A 9,617-nucleotide genomic window follows, 5' to 3' on the forward strand; every position below is an offset into this window, starting at 1 on the left:
GGTCAGTTCCGACTTGTCCATCCTTCTCCCACAGAGCAGCTGTGGCCTCAAACCCCGTGCCTTCCGGAGCACTGCAGCTTCTTGTAACTGGTCCACCAGAACTAGCTAGCTAGCTATATAAACACATGCATGTATATGTACATAATATGTTTGTTGTTGTTGTTAGGGGCTGTAAAGTTGAATTTGACTCATCGTGATCTTATGAACAGTATCCTATCCCATGCCGTCCTCATAATCTCTGACACACTCAAGGCCATTGCCATAGTCCCCCATCTGGCCAAAGGTTTTCCTCTGTTTCATCACCCCACCAACTTCGCAAGCAAAAGGTCCCTCTCCAAGGAAATTGTCTCCTAGCAATATGCCCTAAGTATGTGAGATGAAGCTTTATCATCTTTACTTCTAAGGAGTCCTTTGGCTGCACCTTCTCCGAGACATATCTGTTTGTTCTTTTGGCAGTTTATGGACTATTCAGCACTCTTCTCCACCACCATATAACTTCAAAGGCATCAATCCTTCTTCTGTCATCCCTAATCATTGTCCAGTTCTAAGATGCATAGCATGTGACAGAAAAGACCCTGGCCTGAATTGGGTGCACCTTAGTCATCAAAATGACATCATTACTCCTCAGTAATTTGGAAAGGTCATTAACTTTAGATTTTCCCAATCCAATACATCTCCTGATCTCTATTATTATTATTATTATTATTATTATTATTATTATTATTATTATTTTTGTGTGAGTGTACCATCAAATCAGATCTGACAGGGTACAGAAGGAGATTGTCCCTCCTTCCGTGGCAGAGCATCTGGTGGATTTGAACCGTGCACCTCTGGGATTATCTCCTGATCTCTTGACTGCTGGTTCCAAATGTATCGATTGTGGATCCAAGTAAGATAAAGTAAATGACAATCTCAATCCTTTCTCTGTCAAACATGATATTGCCTATTGGTCCCATGGCAAGGGTTTTTATCTTTTGATGTTGAGAGGCAACCCGTATTGAAGACATTTTACCTCCTGCAGCAAGCACATCAAGTCCTCCTCACTTTCAGCAAGTGAGGTTGTATCATTTGCGTTACGGAAGGCTATTGATGAGTCTTCCTCCAATCATGATGCCACATTTTTCTTCATAGAATCCAGCTTCTCAAATAATACTCAGCACATAGATTAAATAAGTATGGAGAAAGGATACAACCTTGACACACATCTTTTCTGATTTTAAACCATACAGTGTTCCCTTGCTCTGTTCACACAACAGCCTCTTGCTAGGTATAGGCTTCACGTGAGCACAATTAAATGTTCTAGGATTCTCACTCTTCTCCATTTAGCCATAATTTATGAGCCACACAGTCAAATGCCATTTCGTAGTCAATAAATCACAAATAGACATTCTTCTGGTATTCTTTGCTGTATGTATATATGTAGATATATGTGTATATGTGACAGTGGATTCCAAATTCTGCCCTGAGAGTTATCAGCACCACACATTACAACATTAAGAAATCCTGTTCTGTTGCACTTACAGAGCTGTTCTACTGGTACAAAAGGGTTGCTGTGAGTTACAATTCAACTCAATGCCCGTATGGTTTTTGTTTTTGTATCTTCCCTAATTTTTTTTTATTAATTTTAATGAAAGTTTACAGAGACTTAGGGTTTCCAATCATTTTGTTTCATTTTCTTAAGGAACAGCTAATTATACTTTTTTTTTTTCTTTTTCTTTCACACCCAGATGGAACAAAACAAGCAGAAAGGGATAATGAAAGGAATTTACATTTGGAGTCAGATCTGGGTTTAAAAACTTGCCTTCCTCCCTCAAGCATTTACAGTAGGAAGTTATTCACAGTTAACAATGGGAAGTTAATTACTAGGAAGTTACTCAACTTAGCTGTCTAAATTTCCCCTTCTATAATATGTAAATCCATTGCCCTTGACTTCTGATTCACACTGATGCTACAGGATAGAGCAGAAATGTTTCACACACTTTCCAAGGCTGTGCATCTGGAAACTATGAACTTTGATAAATGGCAATAGTTGTAGAGGGGCTTCAGGCCTCTTGTTCCTAAGGTAGCTCTACTCGAAGGCAATCCACAACAACAATCTAATTTTTAAAGAAGTAAACCGCCACAGTTTTTACCAGGGGAAGGGCTGGTGGTTTCAATTAGCCAAGAGCTTTCCTTTCCTCTGAGCGCTTTCACCACCACACCATCAGGGCTCCTTTTAAAACGAGGGCAACCATTAAACAGGAAATCCTTTGACCACAGCACCTCTTTTGGGGATCAGTTCTGCTCTAGATTCTGTTCGAGTCTTGGGGACCAAACCCGAGGACAGGGGAGAGCGGCTGACCTCGTAAGCAGGGTGGTGGCGGATCGGTCGGCAAAGCGCGGGGTCCTGGCACGGGCAATCGGCGCGGGCCGCGAGGGGTAGAGCCAGCAACAGGAGCGCAAACCCCCGAAGACCGCGCAGCCCGAGGCCGCCCAGGAGCGGGGGACAGAGCTGCAGACCCGACATGGGGGCGAGTGACTGTACTGTGGGGCGGAGCTTCACAGTGGTTGGGGCATCCAAGAGGGGCGGGGCCGGGAGCGGGGCGGGACCTTTGATGGGGCGGGGCCTGGGTGGGGCGGGGCTAGGCAGTAGTCCAGGCTGGGTGATGAAATTGAGTTCGCCATCTAATCCAAATCTACTCAGAGCTGACCTTCTAGTGGGTTTTCATATGTTGTAAATCTCATGAGAGGAAATGGCCCAGTTTGCTGGACACTGAAGGACTAGGCTATCTGGGGAAATGTTCACAGTAGGTCTGACTCTGGTGATCTGGTAGGTTGCTAACCCAAAGGCCAGAGATTGGAACCCATCAGCTTTTCTAAGGGAGAAAGATGGGCCATTTCCTCTCCAAAATGCTAAGGTGCAAAAATACTAGTTTAAAAACTATGGTTTGCCTGATTGAAACCATGATCTTTTCAATTACTTGCTACGCATCTGAAAGTTAGACAGTAAATGGGAATGACAGAAAAAAAATTACACTTTTGAGTTGTGCTATTGTGGTGATGTTTAATATCCCATGGACTGCCAAAAAACCAAATATGTCTTAGGGAAAGTGCAACCAGAGTGTTCGTTAGAGGTAAGGATGGTAAAACTTCATCTCACAAACTTTGGACATATTGTTAGAAGGAGATATTCTTTGGAGAGGGGCATCAGGCTTAGAAAGGGGGAGGTCTAATGAAAAAGAAGACTCTCAGTGAGGTGGATTGGCACAGGGACTAACCTAGGTTCATGTATACCAGAAATTATGAAGATGGCACAGTAGATAGGGCAGGATTCAGGTCTATTTATAGGGGTCCTATGATTTGTCAACTTGACAGAAACTAACAACAACCGCTCAAACGTAAAACAGGAACTCATGGTTATCAGGTGGAAATTGACTCATAAGTGCCCCGCAGGTGGGTTTCCAAGACTAAATCACTCTGAAGGAAACCGACCATCTTTCTGCTTCAGAATTGCTGTTGGATTCTGATCACCAGAGATGTGATTTTTGTCTTAACCATATAACTTTCTACTAAGGAAGCTCCATTCTACAACTTTTATGCTCCAAAAAAACCCCCCCACTCCTCTTTTTGGTTCTGTTTTGATTTTGGTGGGCTTTGTTTTTGTTGTTATATGTATTTTCTTCATGGATTCTGAAAGTAAAAGGAGTCCTACATTGTCTTGAAAGGGGTGGCTGAGAAAAATTATTGGAATGGCCAGAAGATTTATGTTCTTGCTGTCATGTGGCATCAAATCAGAACTGACTCCAAGTTGACTCTCCACTGGTTCAGAGGCTGTAAATTGTACGGGAGGAGATTCTCGCGAATTTGAACTGTCTGGTTTTGAGCTGACGGCACAGGGCCTTACCACTAAGCCACTAGAATGGACATAGAGTCTCGCTGAGGTAAGATGGACACATTTTTTGGTTCTTTTTTTTTTTTAAATTCTACTGGTTTCTTTACAAAATTTGAATACATTGTTTTCAAAAACAAATTCTTTCCATTTCACTCATCCCCTATCAAACTGTACAACCCCATGAATGTCAATATCTAACTTCACTTCTGCCCATACTTTAACTGCAGTAAAAATATAAACTCAGAAACAAAGAAAGAGATGGCAGCAATATTTTGGAAGCTAAAAGTGGTAAGGAGCTGCACTTTCAAGCCAGAGGCCCACAGGTCAAATCCATCAGCTACTGCACGAGAGAAAGGTGGACATTGTACTGTCCCAGAAAATCCACTGAATGGTCAGGTATGGGTTGGTGTGACTCAATAGTACATAACAAAAACAACAAAAAACACAAGGACAAGAAGTACCTGATTAAAACTATGAGTTTAGAAACAACTCACTTTAAACCTTGTTGTTAGGTGTCCGTGAAGATGACTATGACTCATTGAGATCAAATCAGAACCTTGTCTTATCCTGTGTTACTCTGTTGATCTCTGATATGAACAAGCCGATTGTTGCAGTCACTTATCTCACTGAAGGTCTTTCTTTGCCTAATACTCAACTTGTCTCAGTGTAAAAAGAGCAAGGACCACATAGGGACCACCACATATGACTTTTATCAACTTCAAAAAGGGGAACTGTGCCCATCAACAGCATCAACATAAAACCAAATTCCCAGGAGGAAAGACATGTCCCCCACACTCCTGTACCTCTTTCCACTCAGCCCGTCATCAATCTAACTGATTTACGGGGTCCAAAATCTGATGAGATAGCTCACAGAGGATGCAGAACCATACTGGAGAAGTTAAATGACTGTAATTCTGGTTGTAGTTGTTGTTGTTATGTGCCATCGAGTCGTTTGAGACTCATAGCGACCCTATGTACAAGAGCCCTAAACGCCGTTCTATCCTGTGCCAAACTCGCTGTCTCAAACACATTCATTCCCACCACTTCACTCACAGAACTGATCCATCTCATCGAGAGTCTTCCTCTCCTGCGCCACCCCTCCATTCTCCCAAACATGATGTCCCTCTCCAAGGACCAGTCCCTCCTTGCAACATGCCCAAAGTATGTCAGATGAAGCTTCAGAATCCTTGACTCCAGGGAACATTCTGGCTTCACCCTCTCCAAGACAAGCCTGTTTGTTCTTCTAGCAGTCCATGGTATATTCAACACTCTTCTCCAGCACCACAACTCAAAGGCATCAATTCTCTTTCTATCATCCCTAGTCACTGTCCGACTCTCCGATGCATAGCATGTAATTGCAAAGACTATAGCCTAGATCAGGTGCACCTCTGTCTCCAGCCTGATGTCATTGTACTTCAGTACTCTTGAGAGGTCCCTCACAGCTGACTTTCTCAATGCAATTCGTCTCCTGATTTCCTGGCTGCTGTTACCAAGAGTGTTGACTGTGGAGCCAAGCAAACTAAAACTTTTAAATATCTCAATCTCTTCACCGTCCATACTGATGCTGCCAATTGGCCCAGTGGTGAGAATCTTTGTTTTCTTGATACTGAGCTTCAATCCATATTGAAGACTGCAGTCCTTGAACTTCTGCAGCAAGCGCTTCAGGTCCTCCTCAGTTTCAGCAAGCAGGGTTGTGTCATCAGCATAACGCAGGTTGTTGATGATTCTTCCACCAATCCTGATGCCACATTCCTCCTCGTACAGCCCAGCGTCTCGGATGATCTTTTTTGTATACAGATTGAAAAGGTATGGAAACAAAATACATCCCTGACGGACCTCTTTCTTGATTTTGAACCATCCAGTGTCTCCCTGCTCTGTTCTGACGACTGTCTTTTGGTCCAAGTATAGCTTTCGCATTAGCATGATCAAATGTTCTGGGATTCCCATTCTTCTCAGAGTCAGTCACAGCTTATTGTGATCCACACAGTCAAAAGCCTTTGCATAATCAATGAAGCACAGATAGACATTCTTCTGGTATTCTTTGCTTTCTGCCAAGGTGCGTCTAACATTAGCTATAATACCCCTAGTACCACAACCTCTTCTAAATCCAGCCTGCACATCTGGCAGTTCTCTGTTGACATATTGTTCCAAACATTTTTGGATAATTTTCAGCAGAATCTTGCTTGCATGTGATATCAATGATGTTGTTGTTGTTGTTGTTGTTGTTGTTGTTATGTGCCGTCATATTTGTTCGATAATTTCCGCACTCTGTTAGGTCACCTTTCTTTGGAATGGGAACAAATATAGATCTCTTCCAGTCAGTTGGCCAAGTGGTTGTTCTCCAGATTTCTTGGCACAACTTGGTTAGTACATTCAGGGCAGGGTCTGTTTGTTTGTAATTCTGGTTAGTAACAGAGTATAATCAGGATGTTGTTGTTGTTGTTGTTGTTGTTATGTGCCATCGAGTCGTTTCAGACTCATAGCGACCCTATGCACAACAGCCCTAAACCCCGCTCTATCCTGCGCCAAACGCACAGCCTCAAACACACCCATCCCCACCACCCCACTCACAGAACCAATCCATCTCATAGAGAGTCTTCCCCTCCTGCGCCACCCCTCCACCCTCCCAAACATGATGTCCCTCTCCAAAGACCAGTCCCTCCTGGCAACATGCCCAAAGTATGTCAGATGAAGCTTCAGAATCCTTGACTCCAGGGAACATTCTGGCTTCACCCTCTCCAAGACAAGCCTGTTTGTTCTTCTAGCAGTCCATGGTATATTCAACACTCTTCTCCAGCACCACAACTCAAAGGCATCAATTCTCTTTCTATCATCCCTAGTCACTGTCCGACTCTCCGATGCATAGCATGTAATTGCAAAGACTATAGCCTAGATCAGGTGCACCTCTGTCTCCAGCCTGATGTCATTGTACTTCAGTACTCTTGAGAGGTCCCTCACAGCTGACTTTCTCAATGCAATTCGTCTCCTGATTTCCTGGCTGCTGTTACCAAGAGTGTTGACTGTGGAGCCAAGCAAACTAAAACTTTTAAATATCTCAATCTCTTCACCGTCCATACTGATGCTGCCAATTGGCCCAGTGGTGAGAATCTTTGTTTTCTTGATACTGAGCTTCAATCCATATTGAAGACTGCAGTCCTTGAACTTCTGCAGCAAGCGCTTCAGGTCCTCCTCAGTTTCAGCAAGCAGGGTTGTGTCATCAGCATAACGCAGGTTGTTGATGATTCTTCCACCAATCCTGATGCCACATTCCTCCTCGTACAGCCCAGCGTCTCGGATGATCTTTTTTGTATACAGATTGAAAAGGTATGGAAACAAAATACATCCCTGACGGACCTCTTTCTTGATTTTGAACCATCCAGTGTCTCCCTGCTCTGTTCTGACGACTGTCTTTTGGTCCAAGTATAGCTTTCGCATTAGCATGATCAAATGTTCTGGGATTCCCATTCTTCTCAGAGTCAGTCACAGCTTATTGTGATCCACACAGTCAAAAGCCTTTGCATAATCAATGAAGCACAGATAGACATTCTTCTGGTATTCTCTGCTTTCTGCCAAGGTGCGTCTAACATTAGCTATAATACCCCTAGTACCACAACCTCTTCTAAATCCAGCCTGCACATCTGGCAGTTCTCTGTTGACATATTGTTCCAAACATTTTTGGATAATTTTCAGCAGAATCTTGCTTGCATGTGATATCAATGATGTTGTTGTTGTTGTTGTTGTTGTTGTTGTTATGTGCCGTCATATTTGTTCGATAATTTCCGCACTCTGTTAGGTCACCTTTCTTTGGAATGGGAACAAATATAGATCTCTTCCAGTCAGTTGGCCAAGTGGTTGTTCTCCAGATTTCTTGGCACAACTTGGTTGATAATCAGGATAGCTTCCAAAATGTGCTCACAGGTGCATCAGCCTTGAGCCTTGTGGCTTTAGGCAAGGGTTAAAAAATCTCTGTTGTTGTTGTTGTTACATGCCATCAAGTTGAGAACAGCTCATAGTGATCTTATGAACAACCAGTCTGAACCTTGCCCTATCCTGTGACACCCTCATAATCTCTGACACACTAGAGTGCATTGCTGAAGTCATCATGTCACTTCATCTCCTTGGAGATCTTCCACTTCTTTGTTGAGTCCTGACAATTATGATTTTCAATGCCCCCATCCCCACTCGTCAGTTCTTCAATTGCCCAACAAACTTGGGAAAAACTCTTAGCTCTGGTTGGGTGATAGTGGAAGGTTGAGGGCACTCCCAAAGTCAGATTCATCTCACATTAGGTCTCTGGTCTTCTGCTTCAGCTGCTATGACTATTACTTTGGTCCTGAAGACAAGGTGCGTTACTCTTTTCTGTTGGTAAGGTTCCTCTTTTTGCTGCTGGATCTGCCCAATTTAATGATGAGACTATCTAATCCCATTGCGATTGGTGAAACGAGCTAATCCCCTTTGGATAGGTTAGCATGCCCTATTCACGTATTCCCAACCATCCACATGGCAAAGTCTAATTCAATGGCTATTTTCAAAGCCATTTTGAACTCCAAACTAATTTTTTAAGTTATTATCCATTCACTGTTGCACATTTTCCTCACCTCCTCTCTTCTCCTTCCCCTAGTCCACTTTGCAATGCACCTCTTATTACAGATTATTGTCATACATCTAATGCCTATTTATATATCTTATCAGACAGTTGTACATAGGGTCGCTATGAGTCGCAGGCGACTTGACGGCACATAACAACAACAACAACAATCAGACAGTTATTCCCTCATGTATTTCAATGCAGTGTTCATCACCTATCTACTGTTTTCTCATTCTCCCCCTAACTACCCATGTCAGTCCTATTTCATAACAGCAGTGTTATGTGGTATTTGTCCTTTTGTGACTGAGATATTGCACTCAGCATAATGTCTTTCAGGATCACCCATGTTGTGTAATGTTTTATGAGTTCATTGTTTTTCAATGCTGTGTAATATTCCATTTTGTGAATGTACCATGTTTATTCTATCCATTCATTTGTTGATGGGCTCTTGCGTTGCTTCCATCTCTTTGCTATTGTGAATAATATAAACATGGTGTACCTACATCTATTTGAGTTGCAGCTCTGGTTTCTTTAGGGTATATTTCCAGTAGTGGAATTGCTAGGTCAAATGGTATTTCTGTTTCCCACTTTTTGAGAATGTGTCAAACCACCTTCAAGAACCGAGAGATGAGCTCATCTACTTATGGTCAACTGGTTTTTGACAAGGAGACAAAGTCAGTTAAGTGGAGAAACAACAGTCACTTTAACAAATGCTATTGACAAAGTTGGAAAACCATCTACAGAAAACTTAAGAAAGACTCACACCTCACACCATACACAAAATCCAACTCAAGGTGGATCAAGGACCTAGAAGTATAGACTATAAAATCCATTCGAATTCTAAACTCTTCATACCATACTCAGCATGATGTTTTAGCCAACGCCTGGCATCTCCTGATAACATAGCCAAAGTTTGTGAGGTGAAATTTTCCACCCTTGCCTCTAAGAATCACCCTGATTGCATTTTCTTCACCCTGATTGAATTTTCTTTTGGCATTCAGTGGAATAGTCAATATTCTTAAATAAAAACCTCAAAATGTTCAGGAACTACTAGATGCACCTCAGGAATTAGAACTGAGAAAATATATATATGTTGTTGTTGTTATGTGCCATCGAGTCGTTTCTGACTCATAGCGACCCTATGCACAACAGCCCTAA

At 42.5% G+C, this 9,617-nt stretch overlaps 1 protein-coding gene across 1 annotated transcript in view; it reads right to left on the bottom strand.

Annotated features, from left to right (window-relative positions):
• CTBS (chitobiase, di-N-acetyl-) overlaps positions 1–2,449 on the bottom strand; it is a 52,852-nt gene extending 50,403 nt beyond the window's left edge. Inside the window, exon 1 of the mRNA XM_006898359.1 lies at positions 2,342–2,449. The gene's annotated coding sequence lies outside the window, so the exon portion shown is untranslated. The remainder of the gene's footprint in view (positions 1–2,341) is intronic.
• Between the last annotated feature and the right edge of the window lie 7,168 nt (positions 2,450–9,617).

The sequence above is a fragment of the Elephantulus edwardii genome, unplaced genomic scaffold (assembly GCF_000299155.1).
Source record: "Elephantulus edwardii isolate Elephantulus edwardi_28Jun2011 unplaced genomic scaffold, EleEdw1.0 scaffold00227, whole genome shotgun sequence".
NCBI classification, from domain to species: domain Eukaryota; kingdom Metazoa; phylum Chordata; class Mammalia; order Macroscelidea; family Macroscelididae; genus Elephantulus; species Elephantulus edwardii.